This window comes from Enhydra lutris, unplaced genomic scaffold (assembly GCF_002288905.1).
Source record: "Enhydra lutris kenyoni isolate GAN:26980312 unplaced genomic scaffold, ASM228890v2 scaffoldscaffold255, whole genome shotgun sequence".
Lineage (NCBI taxonomy): Eukaryota > Metazoa > Chordata > Mammalia > Carnivora > Mustelidae > Enhydra > Enhydra lutris.
In genome coordinates, this window is record NW_019154339.1 from 6,906 (window position 1) to 34,868 (window position 27,963).

The window sequence follows — 27,963 nt, forward strand, 5'->3', positions numbered from 1 at the left end:
CATCCTTCAAGCATGTGACCCCTGATAGATATCTGGAGGGTCTCCTGACTAAAGTGTTACTATACAGTGTGTAGCCTCATGAAAACACCAGCTGGGAGGCCCTGAGGGTCCTGGAAACTTGCTAACAAATTCCTTAGAACCTCCTGCTATCCCTTACCCCCTCTCCAGCTGAAAGCATAGAAGTAGTCACTGCTCACAACTTTCCTCTCCCCTTGAGTTAGGACCACAGTGTTTGCACCATAGGTATCTCAACAATTCCTTCATCATTCACTTCAAAGAATCCCAATATTTCACATCAAAACATGTCTAGAATTTATTGACCAATGGCTTCTTTCCCACAATGAACGCTTTGCACTGGACAAGGAGGGCTGTCACCTCTGTGTAGTGGAAAGAGTTGACTTCTTATGGTGAAAGGAGTGAAAGTTCTCAACCAGGCAGCCCCCTGCCCCATAGGTTTTTCTTTAACTCCACGCCCATGTCAGGGAGAAAGAAAGGTCCAATCTGGTTCTAAGGGGTGACATTAACTTTCTCTTTCATCTTAGGGACCATCGTGAATTGTGTCAATGGCCATTTGGTGACTGTGGTATTTATTACAGAGACTGCTGACCTTCAGGGATGTGGCCATAGAATTCTCTGAGGAGGAGTGGGGACGCCTGACCCACACTCAGCGGCAACTGTACACAGATGTGACGTTGGAGAACTATGGACACCTCCTTTTCCTGGGTGAGGAAGATTCCTTCCAGATTTCCCAAACCTCACTGAGGGTTTTGTTCTTCCTGTGAAGACTGTTTCTTGGGAGAGTTCTCTTTGAATGAGTGAAATTCAGATACAGGCAGAGAGGGGAATAAGTAGGGCTTTGTAGATGGAAAGAAACATCTTCATGATGTTTCTTTCTCAGCCTTAGCTTCCCCTTCCTCAAGGTAACATCATCCCTTGTGTAGATTAGTGGCAATTCTGAACATTTAGTGACATAGAATGGTGCTGCTCACATCTTAAACTAAAATTTCCCCTTCTTATTACCATGTCTACTACTTCAAAGTGGAGGTTAGGATATGAACATTGGAAAAGCCTCCTGCATGTTCTAAAGGGACTCTTGGGCCACAGCTTTTGGGAAACCATTTTCTAGAATTCTACAGTGTCTCCTCTTTGCTGAACACAAGACTGATGGGAAGTTAGAATTGACGGCAATAGTCATTTTCCTTTTTCCTCATAAACAGGTCTCACTGTGTCAAAGCCAGACCTGATCATGTTTTTGGAGCAAGAGAAGCAGCTCTGGGATGTGAAGAGAAAGGAGACTGGAGGCTTCCAACCAGGTGGGTGGGAATGGGTGAGGCAGGTGACAGAGGGGACGTCCAAGTCTTAAGGAGGAAGTAGACCTTAAGCAGTGGTTTGAGTAGCTCTCCTTGAATGAAAATCAGTTGGGAGACTTGCCTAGTTTTATGTTTCTCTCTTTCCAAGAGGAACGTGTGCTCTCCAATATTATCAAGCTCTTGCATTCTCTAGGGATTCTCCTTCAGCTTCATTGATGGTCCGTCACATCCACAGGGAGGGCCAGCAGACTCTCCTTGGAGGGGGAGGGCCTCCATAATCTCCCTCCATTGTTGTAAGGGCCCTGGAGAAGTCATCCTATTTCTGAGGATCTGTACACTATGGTCTTTGTCAATTTTGGTTTTCATCATGGGACAAGTAGGTCAGGGTAGTTTTATGCACACTGGGGTTTGGTGGGGAAATTCCCGGAACACTGGAGACAGATTTCTAATGTTTTCTGGCTTTTGCTTTCTAATATTATGGAGGGTTTAATCTTAGTCTTACAAAATTGAGTTTCAGTAACTTCAGATAACAAAGCACTGCCCTAAAATGAGAAAATGTACTGCTTTATTTCCCTTCAAAAGGTCTTTTTTCTTTTTCTTTTTTTCTTTCTTTCTTTCTTTCTTTCTTTCTTTCTTTCTTTCTTTCTTTCTCTTTCTATCTTTCTTTCTTTCCTTCTTTCTTTCTCTTTCTTTCTTTCTTTCTTTCTTTCTTTTTACATATAGAAATTTCCACTCTATGAGTTCCATTCCTTGGTGGTGAAATAATGCTATGTCTCTATTTGTTTCCTAGAATTCCTACATAACAAATGCTATTGGGGAACTAGCACATTTAGAAGTTAAACTTGTAGCCTTTAATAAAGTCTCATTTATTACTTTATTTTCTAATAATTGCATCATCATATGATTCTCTCTTCTGTGAACTTCTTGTGACTCCATCATGTGTGTTTTCACTTTTTAATTAGTTCTCTGTGATATTTATCCCCGAATTTTATACATCAAATATCCTGATATGACATGGGCATGTGTTTATAAGAAGTGAGTTAGACAGTTAGTAATATGCCCATATAGTTTGTTTAAAATTTTTATTTCCTGGGGTGCCTCTGTAGGTCAGTGGGTTAAAGCCTCTGCCTTCAGCTCAGGTCATGATCCCAGGGTCCTGGGACCGAGCCCCACATCAGGCTCTCTGCTCCTTGGGGAGCCTGCTTCCTCCTCTCTCTGCCTGCCTCTGCCTACTTGTGATCTCTGTCTGTGAAATAAATAAATAAAATCTTTAAAAATTTTTTATTTCTTGGGGCACCTGGGTGGCTCAGTGGGTTAAGCCACCTTCGGCTCAGGTCATGATCTCAGGGTCCTGGGATCGAGTCCCGCATCGGGCTCTCTGCTTGGCAGGGAGCCTGCTTCCCTCCCTCTCTCTGCCTGCCTCTCTGTCTACTTGTGATCTCTCTCTGTCAAATAAATAAATAAAATCTTTAAAAAAAAATTTTTATTTCTTTGAGACACAGAGAGAGGGAGAATGAGTGAGCAAAGGGCAAAAGGAGAGGGAGAAGCAGACTCCCTGCTGAGCAGGGAGCCCAGTGTGGGGCTGGATCCCAGAACCCTGAGCTCATGACCTGAACGGAAGGAACCTGCTTGACTAACTGAGCCCCCAGGTACCCCAAACCTCCATTTTGAAATATCCTTGTGTTCAGTAATGCAGAGTTGCTTCATGAAAAATTACTCATGAGCTTTTTCTTCTACTTTCCTCAGAATGCGTCAGAATTTAGCCCCAAATATTAATTTCATATACACTGTCTCTCAGCATATTTTCCAACTTTCATGGTTTTATTGATTTAGAAATGAAGATGTCTTCATTTCCTCTGTCATAAAGAATGGAGTACAGGGGGATGCCTGGGTGGCTCAGTGGGTTAAAGCCTTTGCATTCGGCTCAGGTCATGATCCCAGGGTCCAGCGATAGAGCCACCCATAGGGCTCTCTGCTTAGCGGGGAGCCTGCTTCCTCCTCTCTCTCTCTCTCTGCCTGCCTCTCTGCCTACTTGTGATCTCTGTCTTTCAAATAAATAAATAAAATCTTTAAGGAAAAATAAAGAATGGAGTATAGGGTTACATCCTGTTTGGGAGAAGCAATATATTAATAATGTAGTACATTTCCTTGACACTTTTTAATTGTTCATAAAATTTTCATTTATAGCTTTTTATGATTGATTTTAATGAAATTCTTTTTTTTTTTAAGATTTTATTTATTTATTTGACAGACAGAGATCACAAGTAGGCAGAGAGGCAGGCAGAGAGAGAGGAAGGGAAGCAGGCTCCCTGCTGAGCAGAGAGCCCGATGCGGGACTCGATCCCAGGACCCTGGGATCATGACCTGAGCTGAAGGCAGCGGCTTAACCCACTGAGCCACCCAGGCGCCCGATTTTAATGAAATTCTTTACAATTTTATGGCTCATGACGAGATACCAGTCAAATGCTTGTTTTTCCTGGGTACATGGACACAGTTCAAAATTAAAGTTATATAGAAGCTTTCCTTTCCTGTCATACATCAATTTTTTTTTAATTTATTTGACGGACAGAGATCACAAGTAGACAGAGAGGCAGGCAGAGAGAGAGGAAGGAAAGCAGGCTCCCCGCTGAGCAGAGAGCCCGATGTGGGGCTCGATCCCAGGACCCTGGGATCATGACCTGAGCCAAAAGCAGAGGCTTTAACCCACTGAGCCACCCAGGTGCCCCTGTCATCAAGATAGAATTAATTTCGGAGTGCCTGGGTGGTTCAGTGGGTTGAGCCTCTGCCTTTGGTTTAGGTCATGATCTCAGGGTCCTGGGATTAAGCCCCGCATCAGGCTCTCTGCTCGGCTGGGACTCTGTTTCCCTTCTCTCTCTGCCTGCCTCTCTACCTACTTGTGATCTCTCTCTCTCTCTGTGTCAAATAAATAAATAAAACCTTTAAAATAAAAGATAGAATTAATTTCACCATGTATTTGTGGGTGAATTTTTATTCTCTCTACATGAGAGAAAGACTTTTTAGAATTCATAGTAATTCTGAAGGATTTTATACCTCTATATCATGTTTCTATATGAAATTCAAAACATACATTTTATCTTTAATTGTTGCATTAATACCCATGATAGGCCCTGGTACTTTCTCATTGACTTTTGTATGTTCTGTGAGTATTTTCATCATGGTCACCTTAGCGATTCCTTACAACAAATTAGTTGTAAATCGAACCATTTAAAACTCATAGTGTCAATTCCATAGAAAACTCTTCTTCCTGTGTCCACCCCTGCACCCACTTTGTTACTGATACCACAGATTCTTTTATGTTGTGTACTATATGACAGACACTGATGAATTTTACACTTAAACAAACAAACAAACAAACTGTGGGGGTCTGGGTTGCTCAGTGGGTTAAGCCTCAGCCTTTGGCTCAGGTCAGATCTCAGGGTCCTGGGATTGAGCCCTCCATCGGGCTCTCTGCTCAGTGAGGAGCCTGCTTCCCCCTCTCTCTCTGTCTGCCTCTCTGCCTAATTGTGATCTCTGTCTGTCAAATAAATAAATAAATAATCTTTTAAAAAAAACTGTGTAGCAGAAATAAACGTGACTTGTATCTCATTACGACACTGCAGGTTTATGTAATTGTCTATATATTTATGTTCAGTGGAGAGCTTTGTGTTTTTGTGTGGTTGCAGGTTCTGGATAGAATCCTTTTATTTCATCAAGAGCATTCCTTTAATGGTTCTTGTAGGACAGGTCTACTGGTAAACGTAGAGGGGTCTTTACTTGGGAATGTCTTCATTTCTACATCTGTGGAAAAGTGTTCTGCCTGGTAAAGTATTCTTGGTGGTACTTTTCAATCTTTTAGTAGCTGAGTACATTATGCCAGCCCCGTTCTTGTTGGGACTGCAGAGAATCCCACTCTGCCCTTCTAGGAGCTCTTGCACAAGGTGAAGTGCATTTGCCATGCTGTTCAAAAGCCTCTTTTCATCTGTGGTGTTTGATGGGTTAATTACAATCTGTCGCTGGGTTCATGTGTTGCCCTTTATCCTACTTACAATTTAGCAAGCTTGAATTGTCTCTTGTGTCCACAGAGGTCATGCTCCTGTCCTTATGGGGGCCCCTTAATGTGCATATTGGACCACTTGTTGGTGTCCCATGAGTCCCTCAGACTCTGTCCTTTTCCACCTATTTTTTTGGTCCCCTCAGTAGAGAATTTAGAAAAGGTGTCTTTAAGAGTTCTGATTCATTCTTGTCCTTCAAGTCTGTTGCTGATCCCTTAGTGTATTTTTCAATTCAGTAATTTTTCTCATCGGCTCCCAATTTCTGGTTCATGGATGTTACACTTTCTGTCTCTTTGGGTTTATATTTTGGTCATGCTTCATTTTCCTGATAACGTTTCATCACCTGTGTGTGTTCTCTTCTTCCTCCATGAGGATCTTTATGATGGTAATTTGAAATCTTCCCAGTGAATTTTTTTGGGGGGGGGCAATATATGAGTCTTTATTAACTTAGGGCTAGTCTTGGCAATTTATTTTGTTCCTCTAATTGGAGCATATTTTTCTGTTTCTTTTTATGCCTTGTGATCTTTGAGTGGTATTTTGGAATTTAAGAAAATTGCCTGTGGGCCCAGAATGATGGACTTGTTTTCCTCAGGAGAACACTGATAATAGCGGTTCTGGGTTCTGTCACCCATGTCCTGGACATTTGTCAAGTCTGTGTTACAGTAATTTCCCAGTTTCAGGAAGGGGAGTTACTACTTTAGAAAGCGTGATCTTCTCCTCTCCCTTTGCCTTCAGCTCTGTTGTCTCTTCCTTATTTGAGCAAAAGCTAGCCTTCTGTCTGAGTAGCCACCACATGGCTTCCAGAGGTGCTCTCATTCTCTGTCTTCCATGTCAGGCAGGTGAAAAGAAGCCAGATTATTGAACCTTCAGGTCACTCATTTGTCTCTGCGCTGAGGAGACGAAGGAGTTTTCTCATAGTGTTGCCATGGAGTGTTAGGGTGAACAACCTTGTGGGCAACTGTCCCAATCTTTCCTTGTCTCTTCAATGTCTCTTCTTCATTTGTACTTGTGTGGGAGTGCTGTGTTCTCCTAACTGGTTTCTGGAGCATTTTATAAGGTAATTTGGTCCATTTTTGTCTCCATTGGGGTGTAGAATCCTGGTGGTTCTTATTTCTGTTTCTGTCCTAGGATGGGTATTATTTGGAAGAGAAGAGACTTGGAAGTGGAGAAAGCCAAGACAGACTCTGCTAGAGTCAGATTTAGTAATGAATAAAGGAAATGTGTGTTGTGTATGTTGTGTCCGTGTGTATGTGTGTCCCAACACTAACATGACCACAAGCACAGAGGGTTTCTGAGAGTGACTTCTTTGGGGATAACTCAGGATTGACCTGTGACTTAGTTCCTGCAGACATTGTGCAAATTGTCCTGGGTCAGAATCACTGCGAGCACTTGTAAATCTTGGATCGCTGTGCCTAGCCTTACATTAACATGTCAGTAGCTCTGGGGTGCAACCCCCCACCTTTCCTTTCTTACCCAGTCTCAGGTGGCTGTCTAGGGACTAGACCTTGAAAACCTATATCTGGGACACATTCATAGTTGTGTTCTTCAGGGAAGGTAGTAGCCCGTGGGTAATGTAATGAGATACTCAGGTGTGTCGTCTTGGTTCTCCAGGAGTGAATGTGGACTCCTGTGTGTTGGGCCTTTCCTGTTTTGTACCTTGGATGCCTGATCCTTTGTGTCTAGTTCTGAGGATTCAACCAGAAAACCACTCAGCCTGTATATGTGTCGTATGGGCTAGAATGTTGACTTTGAAGTGTCCGTTCATGGAATCTGTTTTGTGTGAGGACGGCTGGGTGAACCATTGAGTATCAAAGAGGAAAGAGAATCCAAACACGGGCACCTTCTAGAGTGGTATATGTTCCGTGTGCCTCCTGTTCCTCTGTAGGGCACCCAGATTCAAATCCTGACTTTACCAACAGTGAGAGGCTCCCTATACCTTCCTTTATCTAAATAATTTCTTTCAGTGAAAGAACAGTAGTATTAGCCCTAATCCATGGAATCTCGAACATTGAACACATTAATAGTAGATAATTCATAAGTAACCGGTGGGACATACAGTGTATGCAGTGTGCAGAGGAACGTGTCAGACGCTAGTGAATATTTTGGATTTTGTTTTTAATGATAAAAAGTCACCCACAAGTCATGTTTCAAGCTGAATCCTCTGTTTGAATGTGAATAGTGCACCTTGTTAAAAATAATAGCCCATGTGCATTTGAAACGTGGAAGTATCTGTGTGATGCCAATTTCCATTGGAATCCTGCAGAATTGCTCACTCTTGTATCTGTGCCTTCTCCTTCAGTGAAGTGGCAGGAAGGCAAATTTGAGTGGTTTTAGTCACCATTATCTGAATGTAGCCAACTGTTTGGCGTTCCTTCTAGAGGTATCCCATGGACCTCAGCAGCTTCTGATGTAAAACAAGTGCAATCATTTTGGATATAAACTTATTCTCTATGAGCACAGAGGGCTAGACATCTGTCCATGGACACGTGTGGACTCCTGAGTGCCTCCAAACCTATGCTGGCAACTCCGTGATCAGCCGGGGCCAGAGGTGATGCTGAACGTGTGGCGGGACTGAAGGCCATTCTCTGTTGCTGGGCAGGACCATAGGCTGGGCTCTGTGGCTGCCCAGGTTCACTGATGAGTCTCCCTGCTCATGCAGAGCAAGAGGTTATGCTCAGTGCTTGGTCTGTGCTGCCGGCTTGGTTTTCTCCCCAGAAGCTTGTAAGAGAGGCTCTGAGGTTGTCTAGGGTCTCTGTTCAGGCTTCTAGTGGGGCAGGATTGGAGGCTAGGATCAGCCATGGGAAGTGACTTAGAACGTGCATCGCCACCCAGACAGAGAACAGAGAATGTTTTCGTTCAAAGCATTGGCTGGACACCCAAGCTAGTCACAGCAGCTGACAAATCTTACGCAGGTAATTTCATCTCCTCTGTGCACGTGGGCAGATTCCCGTGGATCTCTGATTCGCTGCCACTGCAAGTTGGAGCACTGTCTGGTCCGGCAGCTCTACGATCTGAGCACTGGTTGCTGTAAGCCCTGCCCACCTTCTCCGTGTCTATAGGGTCCCCAGTGGTCCAGCACCACAGACACCCCCAGGGATCCTCGTGAGGTGAGCTCTCACTGGACCACCCAGGGAGTGGTTTGCCCTTAGGGGAATGCTGGATGTCCACTCTGGGCTTTTTCTTCCTGGAGCCATCTTAGTTCCCTTCTGGTCCCTGCTGGTGGCGCACTGTGCTGGCCCGGGGAAGGCGCACTGGGATTCACGTGAAATTGTTTATGTTACCCTTCTATGGGTGTCCTTCTTGGTCTTTGGGGTCCGGGGTGCATCAGCCTCACCCTTTTGTATTGAGAATCACGCACTGGTGTCTCATGTGAACAGTTGCTTGTTGAGCAAAGGTGGAACTACTTTGTCACTATCTGGATGAGGTCCTCCCTCTGTGAGGAACGGTTTTCTCTTTCCTGGGTTAAAAAGAGATGTTTCCCTGTATACATGTATTTGTGGGTATGTATTTTTTTATATGTGTGTATGAATTTGCACATACACATGTTTGATATCCAAGAGGTAAAATGTTTAAATCGTGAATTTTTTTATATTGAACCATAATGCTAACAGAGACAAATGCCTTTCGTGTTAACGATTATTCTGTGAGATGGTTATGTTGCCATGCTGCTTATTTGATTGCTTATCACTATATGGGCTTTCTTTCTTTCTTTCTTTCTTTTTTATAATTTGATAGTCCTTTTTTTTTTAGTTACCGATACAGGAAAAATGCCAGTGAAATATATTGAAGCACCATTTAGTGTTACCTGGAATGTTTGCTTCATTTATGTTTAATATTACAATGGAGATGTTGGGATTTGGATTTACCATGTATTTTATTTTATTTTATTTATTTATTTATTTTTAAGATTATTTATTTATTTATTTGACAGAGCGATCACAAGTAGGCAGAGAGGCAGGCAGAGAGAGAGGGGTTGGGGAAGCAGGCCCCCTGCTGAGCAAAGAGCCCAATGTGGGGCTTGATCCTAGGACCCCGGGATCATGCCTGAGCTGAAGGCAGAGCCTTCAACCTACTGAGCCACCCAGGTGCCCCTGGATTTACCATGTATTTTAATGTTTTACTTTATACCTTACCTATTTTTTTGTTTTATTATTTCTATTTTGTGTTTTCCTGTGTTCATATTAGGAAAATATGAACTTTCTTTCATTCCTTCTCTGTGACCATTATGTATACAGTAACGTTGCTTTAGCTAGAAATGAAGGCATGCCTTGTTTTTTTTCTTAAGCATGCTTTTCGAATCTGGTCACGGTAGACATTACGTCATACCTGTGATTTCAGTCTGTCTGTACATGTGCATTGTGATGCTTATGTATTTACGTACATCTGTTTTTCATGAGTACGTTTTTGTTTTTAAAGTAAAGTCACATGTGAATAAGAGAAGTGAACAACTCAGTGGAATTTCACAAACTGTTCACATCTCTCCAAGCCAGTGAGATCAGAACACAGAGTACTGTCCTCTACCATTCCCTTTGAGGACCTCAGTAACCCTCCTCCAAACTCAGCACTCTTTTCACCTGTAAGGCCAGAGGTTGCTGTGCTCATTTTGTACTTTACATAAATGGAGTCAGGCAGTGGGGACTCTTGTATTTGGGCTTGTTTTTTCTCTATTTGCGACTTGATGTGTATTCCCGCGTGTTACTGTGCATCATTCATTAGAATGGACGGGTCCCTGGAAGACTGGTTGTCGCAATCAGTGAAGCATCTGCCTTCAGCTCAGGTCATAATCCCAGGGTGCTGAGATCCAGTCCTGAATGGGTCTCCTTGCTCTGCGGGGAGTCTGCTTCTCCCTCTGCCTGCTCTGCCTGCACACCCCTCACTGTGTGCTCTCTCTCTGACAAATAAACAAATACAATCTTTATATATATATATATATAATTTTTAAATTAACATATAATGTATTATTTGTCCAGGTATACAGGTCTGTAAATCATCAGGCTTACACATTTCACAGCACTCACCATGGCACATACTCTTCCCAGTGTCCATCATGTAGCTACCCTTTCCCTACCCTCCCACCCCCCAGCAACCCTCAGTTTGTTTTGTGAGATTATGAGTTTCTTATGGTTTGTCTCCCTCTTCATCCCATCTTGTTTCAGTTTTTTCTTCCCAAACCCCACGACCCCCCACCCAGCCTCTCATATTCCTCGTATCAGAGAGATCATATGATAATTGTCCCTCTCTGGTTGACTGACTTAGCTCAGCATAATACCCTCTACTTCCATCCACATCGTTGCAAATGGCAAGATTTCATTGCTTTTGATGGCTGCATAGTATTCCATTATATACAAATACCATATCTTGTTTATCCATTCATCTGATGATGGACATCTAGGGTCTTCCCATAGTTTGGCCATTGTGGACATTGCTGCTATAAACATTCAGGCACACGTACCCCTTTGGATCACTACATTTGTACCTTGAGGGTAAATACCCACTAGTGCAATTGTTGGGTCATAGGGTAGCTCTATTTTCAACTTTTTGAGGAACCTCCATGCTGTTTTCCAGAGTGGCTGCACCGGCTTTCATTCCCAGCAACAGGGTAGGAAGGTTCCCCTTTCTCTGCATCCTCGCCAACACCTGTCATTTCCTGACTTGTTAATTTTAGCCATTCTGACTGGTGTGAGGTGGTATCTCATTGTGGTTTTGATTTGTATTTCCCTAATGTCGAGCAATGTGGACCACTTTTTCATGTAAACAAATAAAATCTTAAGAAGGAGAAGAAGAATGCATTGCTCCAATTCCATTGTATGAATACCAAATGATTGCATCATTCTACTATTAATGGAAGAGGGGAATGGTTCTCACTGCAGACTGTCAAGAATAGTACTGGTATGTAAAATCTATAATTTGTCTTTTACTAGAACGTGCACGCATATCTGCTGACTGTTTATGTGGGACCGGATTGTTGGTAAATAGGTTAGATACGTTCGGCTTTAATAGATGCTACCACGTTCTTCCTCAAACACTTGTGCCCATTTTCACATCCACCAGCAGTGCATGGGGATTCTGGCTTGTCCAAATTTTGGTAGCTTATGTGATTTTGATGTTGGGTTCCTGGTTCATACATGATGATACTAAGTCTGTGTTTTATTTGCTTTTTTGCTGGTGTTGTCTTTCTCTGTTATTATAGAGTTGGACATGAACCATGGGATAATCTCTCCACAAGGTGTCTTGTGAGTTCTTGTGCTCATTTTTTTCTGTTACACTTTTTTATTCAATCATTGTCATGCTGTATATTGTGAGAATGAGTCTTTTGTCCCCATGTCTCAGTCTACCTCTACTTCTATCTCTTGAGCTTGTGATGCAGAAAAGTTTTGAATTTTATTGTAATCTCATTCTTCATTTCACCCTTCGTGGTTAGTGTATTTCTTTTCCCTCATCTTAGAAATTTTTTCTTATACCCTACCCCAGAGACTGAATCCTTTGTGTTTCTCTATAAACACATCATTTTGTGTAAAATTTAAGTCAGAAATGGATTATAAATTACTGTGCTCTGTGGTTTCCTTAGTGTCTGAGGTTTTCTTTTTTTTTTTCCCCCAACATGTCTAACAGATTGAAATGTATTCTGAAAAAGTTGAACTATGTTTTCTTTCCATTTCCTTACACAAATCATTTTTTTCTAAAGATTTTGTTCTTTATTTGAGAGAGAGAATGAACACAAGTTCAGGGGAGGGCCAGAGACAGAGAGACAAGAAGACTCCCCACTAAGCAGGGAGCCCAAGGCAGGGCTCTATCCCAGGACCCTGCATCAGGATCCAGTTTTTAGGCAGAAGCTTAACTGACTGAGCCACCCAGGCTTCCCTACACAGTCATGTATTGATATGGATTCACACAGCCAAGATCTTAGAGCAGACTTCTCCGTTGACTTATCTCTATGTATTCTTCCTCTAGTAGTGTTAGCAGCCTCCCAGGAACAGACACCGAATGTCAGTTGTGGTGTCATAGATCATGCATGGGCCTCTGTGCTCAGATGAATGATTATTCCTGTTTTCTCACAGCAGACATGCCTCCAGGAGTTGGGCAGTTGCCTTAAGCTTTGTGTTGCAGGCTGTCCCTGCAATCATAGCAACCTGATAGATGTTGTACCACTGTCGCTCTTTACTTCACTGGAGGTAGGTTGAGTTCTACAGCTTTTATTGCCAAACAGGAGAGCATAGGCAACTCACTGGACATTGTCTGTAATGGAGTCTGACCCACACTGACAGCTTTTGGGTGAAAGATTTCTGCCATCACATTGTATGCACACTTCTTTGTTAGGTTGACAGAGTGGCCAGGGATGTGTCCCTGGTGGCACAGTGTGCATCTTGGGTGTCTTCCAGACCTTCACAAGTGGCCCTATGGCCAATGGTTGGAAGGATCTTAAAGTCAAACCTTCCAGGTACATTGACTTTGTGATCTACCCTGCATGTGACTGTATATCACTGCCAGGTGAGCAGCAAAAGATCATGAAGAAAAATGTATTGGTTGCTGTTGTGGATATCTGCCCTGAATCATACATTCATTTACGGGCCTTCTACAGTCTTGTCACTATTCCTTGAAGTCATGTGGTGATGTCATGATCTGCACAAGCATTTCCTTGATTGATGTTTTAGTTATACTTGTCATTCCACATGTTTGTGTATAAAAAAGCTTGGGAATATAGTGAATGCATCTGGCTCTTGGGTAGAGGACAAATAAGTTCATTGTACAGGAAAACAGATGTCTCCTTCCATGGCCAAGGATCAAGCAGATATGCTAGATGTTCCTTGAAGATATTGGGATTTCCTATGCTCAGAGTGTCCAACACAAACCCACAGCATGTGCAGCATCTCCCTGTATCAGTGGGGGGTGGGCAGTTGACAAGTGGAATTAGTGTGATGAAGAAGTTTATGGTGTTTGCTGTGTCATGAACCCTAAGACACTTGGACTTTGACCTGGGAACCTCTTGTCTTCTGCTAGTATTGGAAAATCGTTACAGACCAACAGATTAGAGTGTAAAATGTGTGTCATCTTGGAATTTTTATATTTCCTAGAATTATCTATGAACTTTATTCAAAATAAAATAGACATTTATAGGTCTCTTTCTTGTTTGTTTTTTTTAAAGAATTTATTTATTTATTTGACAGACAGAGATCACAAGTAGGCAGAAAAGCAGGCAGAGAGAGAGGAGGAAACAGGATCCCTGCTGAGCAGAGAGCCCGATGCGGGGCTCAATCCCAGGACCCTGAGGCCATGACCTGAGCTGAAGGCAGAGACTTTAACCCATTAAGCCACACAGGCACCCTGTTTCTTGTTTGTTCATTTATGTTGTTGTTTTGTTTGTACACAGAAGTGAATATATATGGTATTTGTCTTTGTCTGAGTTACTTGACATCGCATAATACTTCATGGTTCAAACCACGTTGTCACACATGACAAGACACAATGAAAGAAGCAGCAACAGACCCATAAATACAATGAATAGCCTGATTGTTACCAGTGTGGAATGGAGAAGGAGGATAGGCAACATGCGGAAATAGGAATGTGAAGTACAATCTTCCAGTTATGGAATAATTAGTCATGGGGTGAAAAGAATACAGGGAACTCCTCCAGTGGTATGTTGATAGCATTTTATGGTGCAAGATGGTAGCTGCTTGCAGTGAGCATAGTAGAACCCACAGAGTTGTCAAAACTCCATGTTGCATATCTGAACTAGTGGAACATGGTCAAGTATACATTAGTAGAAAAGAAATCAAGATGGATACCAAGAAGCATATACCTATATAGATTAAACTAGTGTCTTAAGAAGTTGCAGGTCAAGAAAACTAACCCTACTCTTCCAAAGAAGCTAATCCTAAGTATTCATGTACTATCCTATTCCTAGGATAAAGTCCTAGGAAAGCAAACTGATCTGTATCCCAGTGGAGATAAAGGTTCCTCAATGTAGAAGGGAGGGGACAGGGAAAGAGAAAAGTCTGTCCAGCAGTGTGAAGAAGTGAACTAGAAGACCAAGAAGAGCCTGTGGTCTTCATAGACTGAGCAGCCCAGTGGGTACATGGAAGAACAGTCATTTCTATGAGAGCTTCTTAACTCCATTTCCTTGAGTGTGGTCACTGTCATCTCTCACCATTGAGGAGTGTGTGATAATGGCCACAGGTTTCAGGAAGGCTTTTCTGTGTAAGTGGATTCTTCGGGGAAGACCAGAAAGTGCAACCAGGTGGTTGTGCTCATTTTAGGCAAAGTCAGTTTTCAAAAGGAAGCCTAAGTTCAAAGAAGTGATCCTGTAGCCTGAAGCCATGGGTATTAGCAAAAATGCAGGAGAAACTTGAAATTGATAAAGGCCACAGATGCAGTGGGGTCCAAGCTACAAAATCCAGGGTTGCAGCGAGAAGCAGATTGCACCTGCGTTTCTCATGAAAGAGGGAGCTATTTCCATGAATACGGTGGCATGGTGAATTGAAGAAAGAAAAATAAGAGAAGGTCCAGAGAAAATTTTATAGGGGTAGAGTTGGCTTGAATGAAGAGGGAAGGGAAGGGAAGGGAAGGACTCCATGCTCACCTCTATGCTCTTCACGCTTTTTAGGAACCTTTGAGACTCTTCATCATGATTCAGTCCTAGAATTCTGTGGGAAGCATGCGTTGTCGATGTAAGACATCAGTGGCACATTTGTGAAAGTAGAAACTCAGACCTCACCCAAACATCCAAATCGGAATATGAATTTTAACAGGAACTTCAGTTCATTGTCATACACATTAACATTGGAGACGTGCACATCTAGCTCAGCCAGACTCTTCCATTATTCTACTCCTGATGTCATGTCTATAGGACATTAGTTTGACATCTGTGCCTTGTTGTATGCCATAAATCAGGATATATGCTCCTCATTTCCCAGATTATTTTGGGTATGGGTTATCCCATGACATCCACGTAAATTTAGGATGGATTTTGATCTTTGTGCAAAAATGACAATGGATTATTGGTAGAGATTGCATTTTCTGTAGATCCCTTCAAGATTTATTGTGTTTCAATTATTCCAGTGAAAGAACATAGTTAGGTTTCCTACTTATTCATTCTTTGATTCCTGCACAGTATATTACACTTTTCATCCTTTCTGGTTTGACCTCTACCATTATGTTAAATTGGAAGCATTTTTGGGGGGGAGGGGGTTTGCTGTAAATGTATGATGTCTCTGTTTTGGGAATTGTTCTTTGTTGTGTAGAAATAAAACTAATTTTTATGTGTTGGTATGTGTACCAGCTTTATAAAATCCATACGAGTTTCAACAGGATTAAAACAATAAGGATTTTCAGGAGAAGCAATGGCAGTGGAGTAGAAGGATCCTAGACTCATGTGTCCTGTCATGAGCACCACCAGGTAACTGTCAGGTCATCCTAAATGCCCCAGACATTGGGCTGAAGAGTGACAGGAGAAACTCCCCAAGTAAGAGGAAAGAAGAGGCCTCATGGAAGATGGCAGATAGTGTGGAGACGTGGTTTAGGGAGGAAAGGAGTATAGCATTGTGGAGGGCAGAGAGCCCCAATTGTGCAGTAGGTGTCATGACAGAGGAGCACTCAGGGGATGCCTAAGGAGGTTTCCCCAAAGCCACTGGCTTGGAAAGGGAGAAGGGATGAATTTCATGAGTCTTGGAACTAGCATGTCTTAAATCCTAGAGTTTAATGGTCAGCAGGTTTGGATGGGATAGAACCAGGAGGGAACTGGGGTGCTCCTGAAGAGAAGGCTGGCAAACAACCAATGACACAGAGTGGTGAAACAGCCACCTGTAGAACACCTGGGGCACAAGGTGGGGAGAGTATTCAGTAGTCTAGGAGTACATTCCTGACAGGAAACATTCAGTGACATGTGGCTCCAAGAATAAGGGAGTTGAATGGTACCATAACCCTCTCCCATCCTGTAGCATAAAGCAGAGCCCCACTCAGTGAGGACACTGGCTGTGTGCCTTGCGTGAACCAGGCCCCACCCCCTGTGATCTGAGGGACTTCCCTTCTCAGTGAGGCTTGCCTCAGGCTCAGCAAGTTCAGCCCTGCCTGTCTCCTCTCCTGAGCAGTGAGTTCTGCAGGGCCTCAGCTCTGGTGGGGATGACGTCAGGTCTCCTTTCACGACCAGACCAGAGCTCATCTAGTTCAAACTGGCCACATTCAGGTCAGGGACCAAGCACTGCCCATAGAAGGCAAGGAGAGCCCCTGCAGACCCCTGGCCTGAAAGATACAGCAGGACCCTTCTTTCACTTCTCTAGTGTAGAGAGGATGATACAGACTCTGACAGAATGCCAAGATGAAAGAATTTATCCCCAACAAAACATACAGATAAGGCCAAGGCCAGAGATAAATGGGAAACAGAGAGTAGTAACATGCTTGCTGGCTCTGCCCTCAGTGTGATGCCTGCTTGTGATTCCCTCTCTGCCTCTATAGCTCCCTCCTCTATTCTTGTGATCCCCCCCTCAAAATTTTTAAAAATCAAACATAGGTGAACAATTCAATAAGCAAGATTAGAAGCAGGCTTGATGTAAAGAGGAGGCTGGAAGACGCAGAAGAGTGACTTTGTCATATAGGAGGCAAAATAAAGGAAAACCTGAATCTGAGCAAAGGGAGGGAGAAGAATCATGCAACACGGGATTTATTTAGGGAACTCATTGCTTCCATCAAATCTAGTAAGATTCCCAGGTCTTGGGCTTTTCTGTGCTGTGAGAGTATTGATTCCAAATTCAACTTTCCTGATTCTTACTGGTTTAAGGAGATTTCCAATTTCTTTGGTTCAGGCTTAGTACATCAGTCTTTTTTTTTTTTTTAAGATTTTATTTATTTATTTGACAGAGAGAGATCACAAGTAGGTAGAGAGGCAGGCAGAGAGAGAGAAGCAGGCTCCCACTGAGCAGATAGCCTGATGCGGGGCTCGATCCCAGGACCCTGAGACCATGACCTGAGCCAAAGGCAGAGGCTTAACCCATTGAGCCACCCAGGTGCCCCAGTACAACAGTCTTAATAACTTGTCTGTTTTTAGGAATTCTCTCTTTTTGTGTGTTTTTTTGTTTTATTCTAAAATTACTCTATTTGTTACTAAGTAATGGTTTACAGAGTTAAAGCATTGCCAGCTATATTGATTTTGTTGATTGAAATGGGCATTAGTTTCTGTGTTGAGTTAGTGTTAATCTGCTATTTTCTTTCTTTCAGATTTTTCTTTATTTCTTCCTCTGCTCTACTAAGTTTCATCTAAATTTCTTCCTTTTTTAGTTCCTGTGGTGGAAATTAACTTGTTTATTCCAACATTTTTTCTTAACTCTGTGTTGTATGACATGAAAGAATTGGGAAATAGATAATCTAGTAGGGAAAAAACTGGCAGAAATAAACAATAAACAATGACCAAAAACAGTAAAAAGGTTAAAACGATGATTTTTAGGGATTTCTGTAATCATGTCATGTGGGAGCAGAGATAGTTTTACTATTTCTTTTTCAGTTTAGATTCCTTTACTCTATTTTTGGTTGCATAATTGTTCTGACTAGAGTATCCAGAACTAGTATCCAGGACCACTCAAAGGCAGTGGTGGGGTCACTTCATTACCTGCTGATCACAGAGAAGCTTGCAGACTGTCCCTACTGAATAGGTTTCAGCTTTTCACACATCTATGGCATTCATTAGGTTGAGGGGTTTCCTTCTCTCTCTACGTTGAGTGTTTTTAGCGTGACATGTTGTCCCGTGTGCCCATATTTGAATTCTGTCTCCCTTAATATGATCATGTCATTTTTGATCTTCGTTCTGTTAATGTGGACTCTTGAATTTATGGTTTTCTGTATCTTGGAGAGCCCTTAAATCCAGGACCATTTCACACTTGATCAACTTGTAAAAAGGGAAAATGTGCTTTTGATTCAGTTTCCTCTATTTTATTGTGGACTTTGAGTGAATATTCCTCACAGGTAGAGTTTGGTAAACTTTGTTGATTGTAGTGTCTTTGTCTGGCTTGGATGAGCTGGTAATGCTGGTGCCACAGACAGGGTGTTCCGCTAGTTTCTGTGATCTTCACATCTTGGAAATCTTTGAGGAGACTTGAGGTATATTTCCTTCAGTAACTGTTTGAATATCCAGTGAACTCATCTGGCACACAATTTTTGTTTGTTGGGTTTTTTCTTTTATTCCTCTTTCATTCGGCTTCATGGATGTAGATCAGTTGAGATTTATTCTACTTTTCTGAATGATGGAGTCTAAATTGGTTATACTTTTTTGAAATTTATACTTGTCTTTTAGTATCAGTTTGTGGACACTGATCATCCATTGTTCCTCTTATAATTACTTATATTCCTACGGTCAGTTATACTGTGTCTGTTTTCAGTTCTTTACCTTTCATTTTAGTCAGTCTTTCTCTATAATTTTTAATTTAGTTCATGGGTTCTCAATGTTGTTGATCTTTTTTTTTTTAATATTTATTTATTTATTTATTTGACAGAGATCACAAGGAGGCAGAGAGGCAGGCAGAGAGAGAGGAGGAGGCAGGCTCTCTGCTGAGCAGAGAGCCCGATGCGGGGCTTGATCCCAGGACCCTGGGATCATGACCTGAGCTGAAGGCAGAGGCTTTAACCCACTGAGCCACCCAGGTGCCCTGTTGTTGATCTTTTCTACCAAAAAACTCTTCCCGTGCTTGATATGTTCCTATTTTTACTGTATTCTATTTGGTTCATTTCAGTTTTCTGTCTCAATATCCATTGTTCTCCTTATTTTCAGCTCATGTGACCCTTTTTCTGATTGATAGAGATACAGGAAAGTGATTTGTGCTACACCCTGACCATAAGGCAGAATTATCTATTAGACTCCGTGCTCAGTACGTTGTGTGCCATGTTATGTGTCCGCGGAGAAATGAAGTTCTGATGACTCCTTCTCAGCCATCTTTCTGACATTGTCTGATTGACTTCATGCTTCTGTATTAGAACTCATCAGTATATTCTTCTGAATGTAGTAAGTGCAATGGTTTTACTTTTATTTGGTATCTTTCAGCCTTACCTTCACACGAGACCCAGAGTTTCTTGCTAAAGCAGAGCATAGAAGGTTCTTTCCAGAATGGATCAATGCACAGATACAAAGATAGTGCTGTTGAGATTTTACACTTATGCACAGACTGGGACAATGATGGGAAGAGTGAAGGGCATCAGTGAAATCCTGGACGATACACCCAAACCAAGGCAATTGCCCTTAATGAGAATCTCATTGCCCCAAATGGTGAAGGACATAAACCGCTGCAGAAAACCTCCCTTTTTAAGTCAACTCTTTCTGCAGAGCAGTGGGTCTCTGTCAGCACAAGCTCCGATCAGATAGTCAACCATAGCGATTTGTGGACAGACCACTTGGAACATCCGGAAAGTAATGTAGTCCATGCTGAGAGTAATGATTTGAGTCATTTGGAAGATAGGATTGGCTGGACCTTAAATCAGAGATTTAGAAATGAAGAACAAAGTGCTCAGTGGGATCCATTCGAGAGGGGCTTCACTGAGGAGTCGACCCTCCAGAATGACCAGAGGCTTCTCACTGGAGACAGAATTGCTCAGTGAACTGGATCTGAGAAAACATTGAACTAGGGCTCCCATGCTCACAGATGTGTCAGGACTAGGTTTGCAGAGAACCATTATGAATGTGATTAAGGTGGGGAAGGCTTTCATCAATCTCTAACTTCAGTATACTCCTTTCAGGAGACAGTCTTCATAAATATAATGAATGTGGGAAAGCTCATAACCAGTCCTCCAGTGTTGGTGGTCATCAGAGAATTCATGAGGGGAAAAGCCCATTCACATCTAATAAACTAGGGTCCATGTTTAGTCAGTCATCAAGCCTAAACATCAATGACATAATCCCTGAGGAAAAGAAACTTACATTTTTAAGGAATGTGGTAAATCTTTTGACTGCCACTCAACACTATCTCAACATAAGTGAATGCATACTAGAGAGAAATTCTACAAATGTGAAGAAGGTGGTCAAACTTTTAAGGGCTATTCATCAAAAAATGGGCAGTCGCAGATCTATTCTGGAGAGAAACAATGTCAAGAATGTGGCAAGGCTTTTAACGATCACTCAAGTCTCAAGAGACATCACAGAATTCATACTGGAGAGAACCTTACCAATTGTCATGAATGTGGCAAGAGCTTTAACGAGCGCCCAGCCCTCATTCAACATCGCAGAATTCATAGTGGAGAGAAACCTTACTGATGTCAAGAATGTGGCAAGGCCTTTTGTGACAGGTCAACAGTTACTCACCATCACAGAATTCATACTGGAGAGAAGCCTTTCCAATGTCAAGAATGTGGCAAGGACTTTAACCACAGCTCAAGCCTTACTCAACATCACAGACATCACAGTGGAGAGAAAACTTACCAATGTGACAAATGTGGCAAGAGCTTTAACTGGAGGTCATCCCTTATTCAACATAACAAAACTCATAGTGGAGAGAAACCTTACCAATGTCAAGAATGTGCCAAGGCCTTTTGTGACAGGTCAACCCTTACTCAACATCACAGAACTCATACTGGAGAGAAACCGTACCAATGTCAGGAATGTGGCAAGGCTTTTAACTGGAGGTCGAGTCTTCCTGAGCATTACAGAATTCATTGTGTAGAAAAGTCTTATCAATAGAAGAATGTGGTAAGCCCTTTAAGGACAGCTCAACTCTTTTTGAACATTACAGAACTCATACTGGAGAGGAACCTTACCAATGTCACAAATGTGGCAAGGCCTTTAACTGCCTTTCACACCATACTCGACATCATAGATTTCATACTGGAGAGAAACCTTACCAATGTCAGGAATGTGGCAAGGCCTTCAAGGTGAACTCACACCTCAGTCAACATAGCAGAGCTCATACTAGAGCGTAACCCTATAAATTCCAAAAATGTGGCAAGGCCTCTAACTGGTGCTCAAGGATTAGTCAGCATCAGAGAATTCGTAATGGAAAGACATCGTACGATGTCAAGTCTGTGGAAAAGCCTTTAACCACAACTCAGGCCTTACTCAACATTACAGAATTCATACTGGAGAGAAACCTTATGAATGTCAAGAATGTAGCAAGGCCTTTATACACACCTCAACCCTTGCTTGACATCACAGAATTCATCCTGGAGAGAAACCTTACCAACATCAAGAATGTTGTTAGGCCTTTACAGGCACTCGGTCCTCACTAAAAATAATATTTTTACTAGATAGAAGGCTTACCAGTGTATAGAATGTAAGAACAGGGGCACCTGGGTGGCTCAGGCAGTTATGTGGCTTCCTTTGGCTCAGATCATGATCCCAGGCTCCCAGGATTGAGCTCTGCATCAGGCTCCCTGCTCAGCGGGCAGCATGCTTCTCCCTCTCCCCCTACCTGACCCTCCTCTCTACATGTGCTCTCTCTTCATCTCTCTGTCAAATAAATAAATAAAATCTTGAAGAATGAAAGAAAAGGAGAATGTGAGCAAAATTGGTTAAAGAGTGCTCACCGATTCATGCCTACGAGAGAATTCATATTAGACAATAACATCACAAATATAACCAGTGTGGGAAGGCCTTTGTCCAGCATGCGCGCCTTCCAAACAGAGAATTCATACTGGAAAAACACCAGATGAATAATGTGGCCAAACCTCTAGCAGGCACACAACCCTTACTGCACATCACAGAATTCACCCTGCAGAGAAAATTACAGATGTAATGAATGTGAGAGAGTGCCTAAGGACTGCTCCCTCCTCACTGCCTATGAGAGATTTTAAATAGGAGAGTAAGTGTACAAATGCTAAGAATGGGTCTGACCTCTCAGTGGGACTCCCAACTTTCTTCACATTGTTGTTTTCATACAGGAGTGAAAGTGTGAAATGTAAAGAATTTGGCCAAGCCTGTAACTGGAGTTCAGTGCTTACTCAATGTGTCAAAATGCATAGTAGATTCTAACCCTTGGAACATCGTGAATGTGGAGAGGCCTTCATTTTAGTATACATTGGAGCACACACCAGAGAGTGCATTAAGAAAAGTCAATTGAAAGTTAGCAATGCTTAGAAAACTATTGAATTGAACATCAGATGCCAATGAATGTTACAGAAATCAAGCCAATGGAATACATTATTCATCCTACTCAGACATTACCCTGCATGAAAATAATGATTATAAGGAAAAATCAGACCTGAACACTTAGAAAATGTATATGGTAGTCTGATGAACAGATTTAGTGGATGGACTTTTTCATATATATATATATATATATATATATATGGATTTCAGTATTTTTTAAATTTTTACAATAACCCTATTTGAGATTTGTGACTAACAATATTAATGTATTTCCTCTGAAATCACTCTGGAAAATTTCTCTGTTCCTCATGGGTGTGTAAGAGCACCCTGTTGCTACATCAAAGATATTAGACGTCCTGATCCATTACGTGGGACTCATGCATACCTAATTTTCCACGGAAGAGGACCGTATGATATAAAACATATGAAGTACATCTCAGCGGAGATGGTGCTTACGGTTATAACACTGATGTAAGATTCCATGGGATAGGTGTTCAGAGCACACACTTCTGCATGTATTGAAACTAAAGAACTTCCTGAATATCAGAAATAGGAGGTTTTCCTAATTGTTCCTAAAGGAAAAAGAGGTAGCCGTGTAAACTACAAATGTATCTTCCTAAGTGAAATCGTTAGAGAGTATGACTGGATGTGGTTAAATGAGGAGATCCTGACAGAGGACTGAAAGAGGGTAGCTAAGTCTTCCCTACAATGCCATACCATTGAACATACACATTTCTGTGGAATGTACCTCAGTCCTGAAATTTTTGGAAATAGGTACTCCCACATCCTTCTGACAACACTTGAATGCTTTTGCACATGTGTGTTCTGTATTTCAAATGTCAACAATAGAGTGGATTTGATATGCATTACTCAGTGTATGTGTGAACTTAATATATTTTCATTAATAAAACCTAGTGTGTGTGTGTTTTTATAAGATTTTGTTTATTTATTTGACAGCGATCACAAGTAGACAGAGAGGCAGGCAAAGAGAGAGAAGAGGAAGCAGGCTCCCGGTGGAGCAGAGAACTCAATGTGGGGCTGGATGCCAAGACCCTGGGATCATGACCAGAGCCGAAGGCAGAGGCTTTAACCCACTAAGCCACCCTGGTGCCCCAATAAAACACATTTTTTAACATACGTATGTTATGTTATGGGTATGTCATGAATGATGTGTTATTCTACGTCTAGTGTTCATCTATTTCATTGCGGGTTGTATGGAGCTGTTCAAATCCATCACCTGTTTGGTACTGGAGTAAAACAATATACCTAGGACACCATTTTCCCAGTGCTCTGAAGGTTTAAGGGATATGTGATTATTTTTCCCCAGTCTATGCTATGATTTTCTTCTCTTTGTGAATAGGATGATATTACTGTACGTGTATTACCAAGCTTTGTGACATAGAGGTATTGTTGGTGTTTTAGCTCATGTACTCCATGATACTGCTACTTGGCATTGTCGGGGCCTTGTACTGACAGGAGCCCTTCTCACTAATGCATTCCCCAGTCAGCACGCTGTAGGGTGACAAGTTAGTGGAATGTCTCATATGACATCTGTACTCTATCCTAGTGAGCCATCATCACTCCTTTCTTCCAATGCCTTCCTTCCCATATCCCATAGAGAAGACTCCCCCTCCCCCAGAGCTTCCCTAAATCTGTTTTAGTCAGAATAGCATATTCTGGACATACACTTGGGACTCATAGCACTGTACTATGGCCCCAAATGAAAGTATGTGTCCCACATCCTGCATTGACAGTTGTTTTCATGTGTCTGTGAAGTACACATGCACATATGACCATCCTATGATTGTAATAGGTACCCCATAAGAAAGAGAAATCTATCCCAATTGCAGTGATGTGGTAGCCCAGGAAAGAGACAAAAAATATTTAAGATGAGGAATTAGCATGTAGAGGAGGACAACTGTGCTGAGTTTCCCAAGTGACTCACTAGATGTAGAAATATAACTTCTACTTATGACCTACTTATCTCCAGATCACCAGTTGTATTCGCCCTCATTTTTCCTCCTCGCTATGTCCTCTTTTGCCTGTGATGTGGAGAGAGTGTCTTCAAAGATGCTTAATTGAGATTAGACAGATAGAAAACCGATGGGTATAAGACATTTAGCACGGGGTGGTGGGATGTGAATCTAAGTAAAATTTGGGGGAAGGCACCATCCTTTGAGAGAAAAACAAGACCTATTAAAAGGAAATGTGATGAATTATTTCCTGTGTGGGGAGGGACCTGGAGGTGGCTCCCTTTAGTCACTGCAAAGGCACAGGCAGCTGTTGCTGGTGTCGTCTGATGAATACATGTCATGGGGAGAAGAGATCGCTAATGTGGGTTTCTCAGGAGTGGGGAAGTTCTGCTTCATCCTGATGATTTGATCGACCTCCTGTCTTCCTGAGAACTAATGCTGTTGGATGTCAGTGATGACTGTACTATCCATGCCTAGATCCATGACAAGGGATGGAGGAGGGTGTTGGATGATGCAATCATGTGGGCAGCTTTAAGATATCACGTCATAGAATAGATGTTTGAGATGAAGAAGGCTTCTGGACAGTGGAATAAGCCCAATCAGCTGGGCATGTTCTGTGGTTGTTCCCTCATTTCCCATGTAGATAACCGCAGTCAAGGTGAGATCCAGTGTGGTTGGGAGATCCTTCAGAGGAGCTGCTTCAGTGCTGTGCCAGACCTTCCTCCCTTTCTTCCGTGCCATCATGAGACTAGTACTAGGGGTGTCTGGGTGGCTCAGTCATTAAGTGTCTGCCTTAGGCTCAGGTCATGAGCCCTGCATTGGGCTCCTTGCTCAGTGGTGAGTTGATTTCTCTTTCTTCTCTGCCCATCACCACCCAGCAAAACAAGTAGCTCTCTCATTCTCTCAAATAAAATATATTTCTTAGAGATTTTATTTATATATTTGACAGAGAGAGAGAGATCACTAGTAGGCAGAGTGAGAAGGGAAAGGAGGCTTCCTGTTGAGCAGAGAGCCTGACACGACCCTGAAATCATGAGCCAAAGGCAGAAGCCCAACCCTCTGAGACTCCCAGACACCCCAGCAGTTGATATCAAATAGAGTTGCCTAGGGGCACCTGGGTGGCTCAGTGGGTTGAAGCCTCTGCCTTTGGATCAGGTCATGATCCCAGGGTCCTGAGATCAAGCCCAGCATGGGGCTTTCTGCTCAGCAGGGAGCCTGCTTCCCCCTCTCTCTCTGCCTACTGTGCCTGCTACTCTGCATACTTGTGATATCTCTCTCTGTGTCAAATAAATAAACAAAATCTTAAAAATAAACAAAAAGGCAAAATCACTTGCCTACCTGGAACAGACACATGAAAAAATGTTCATCATCATTAACCATCAGGGAGATTCAAATCAAAACCACTTTGGGATACCACCTTACACCAGTTAGAATGGCCAAAATTAACAAGACAGTAAACACCAAGTGCTGCAGAGGATGTGGAGAAAGGGGAACACTCTTACACTCTTGGTGGGAATGCAAGTTGGTGCAGCCATGTTGGAAAACAGTGTGGAGATTCCTTGAGAAATTTAAAATAGAGCTTCCCTATGACCCTGCCTGCAATTGCACTCTTGGGTATTTACCGCAAAGATACAGATGTAGTGAAAAGAAGGGCCATTTGGACCCCAGTGTTCATAGCAGCCATGGCCACAGTCACCAAAGTGCTCAAAGAGCCAAGATGCCCTTCAACACACAAATGGATAAAAAGGATGTCGTCCATATATACAATGGAGTATTATGCCTCCATCAGAAAGGATGAATACCCAACTTTTGTATCAACATGGTCAGGACTGGAGGAGATTATGCTGAGTGAACTAAGTCAATCAGAGAGAGTCAATGATCATACGATTTCACTTATTTGTGGAGCATAAGGAATAACATGGAGGCCATTCAGTGATGTAGAGGAGAAGTGAGTTGGGGGAAATCGGAAAGGGAGATGAAGCATGAGAGACTGTTGTTTGTGAGAAACAAATTGAGGGTTATGGGGAGGGTTATGGTTGGGTGAGCCTGTTGTTGGGTATTAAGGAAGGCATGCATTGCATGGAGCACAGGGTATGGTGCATAAACAATGAATCTTGGAACACTGAAAAGATAAAATAAATTACGAAAAGAAAAAAAAAAAAAAGACTTGACTACCTGGAGGGACAAACCATTCTTTGATAAATATTTAGTCTTTCCTTTCTCCTCTGAATATAAACCCCTCTTGGAAATTCTAAATCCTACCTCCTCCTCCTTAAATACCGTGACACAGAAGCCTCACCTACTATTGGAGCCTCATGTCTTTCTTGTTCCCATAATTAAGAACTTCATTGTTTTCTCTTGTGAAACTGCCTGACGACATTGAGAACACCTCAGGAAAAACAAACTTTCCTCTCTTCACATTCATTCTGTTGTGTGAACTGACCTCCATGCTTCACACCCAGAACAGAACGTGCAGACAGAGCTGGGGATCAAGGGCAGCCGGAGCTTCATTGCTTTGCCAGCCAAGGAGGCCTCAGCAGGTCAGGGCCTTCAAACCTGCAGCCCACCCAGAGGAAGTGGCCAAGGGTTTGTGGGGAGATGCTGGATAATGGCCGATTTCCAGAGGAATTTGTCTTTGCCGCCAGCCCTGTTCATCATGCTGTCAGGGTGGAACCAGGTTCCTGAAACAAAGGGTTGAGAAGTGAGAAGAGGTCTGTGGGGAAGAGAAAGGTTACTTATTGGAAATGGGAGTCTCACTGAAGCATTGATTACTTTTTTCTTTGTTCAACCCGATGCTTTCCAGGTGGTTTTCATTTCAGTCACCAAGACAACTGCTGTAAGAACACTGCATACTTTACACTGAAAAAGCACTCAATGTTTTCTGGAATGGCTAAAAGAAAGAAAAAGGATAACATCCAATTTTCCTAAGAATGCTGAAAATTAGAATTCTCCTACATCACCGATGGGAGGGTTAAAAGAACATGCAGTGTGGAAAACTGTGTGGCAGTGATGAGGGAGCAGGAGGCTGACTGAGGACAAACAAAAGCTGGCACCTTGCAGCCCCTCTCCACCTGCTCCCCTCAGTAGTGTGTGTAACATTCCTCAGGCACCCCTGGCTGCCCTCAAAGGAAAACAAATAGTTAACTTGCAGAGATCACAGTCCTGCAAGACAGGAGTCTCCCTCGGTCTACAAATGTCCTAGAGATTTACAACAAAGAAGCTATCTTATCAATAGCCCAATTTCCAGAGACAACTCAGTTCCTAGAGCCCTAGTGTCACCCTCCCCTCCCTAAAAACTGAAGGAGGCTGAGGTAGAAGGAAATGTAAATAAAGTTAAATTTCTTCTAAACCTGAATCTCACTAACAAGGACACTTGATAGGAGAACTGTGAAACGTTTTCTCTGAACCTCCAAGATAGTGTCAGCAATCATTCCCAAGCATATGACCCACGGATATACATCTAAAGGGTCTCACGAGAAGATTTTTTACTAGTAATAAGTAACCTTTCTCCCAACAATAGCTAGCCCCCCAAGGTCCTGGAGACCTTGCTTCCAAAATTCCTTAGAGACTAACATCAT

At 42.4% G+C, this 27,963-nt stretch overlaps 1 pseudogene; it reads left to right on the plus strand.

The window, feature by feature from the left end:
* The first annotated feature begins 596 nt into the window (after nt 1-596).
* Nucleotides 597-21,525, plus strand: LOC111140214 (annotated as a pseudogene).
* Nucleotides 21,526-27,963: the final 6,438 nt, after the last annotated feature.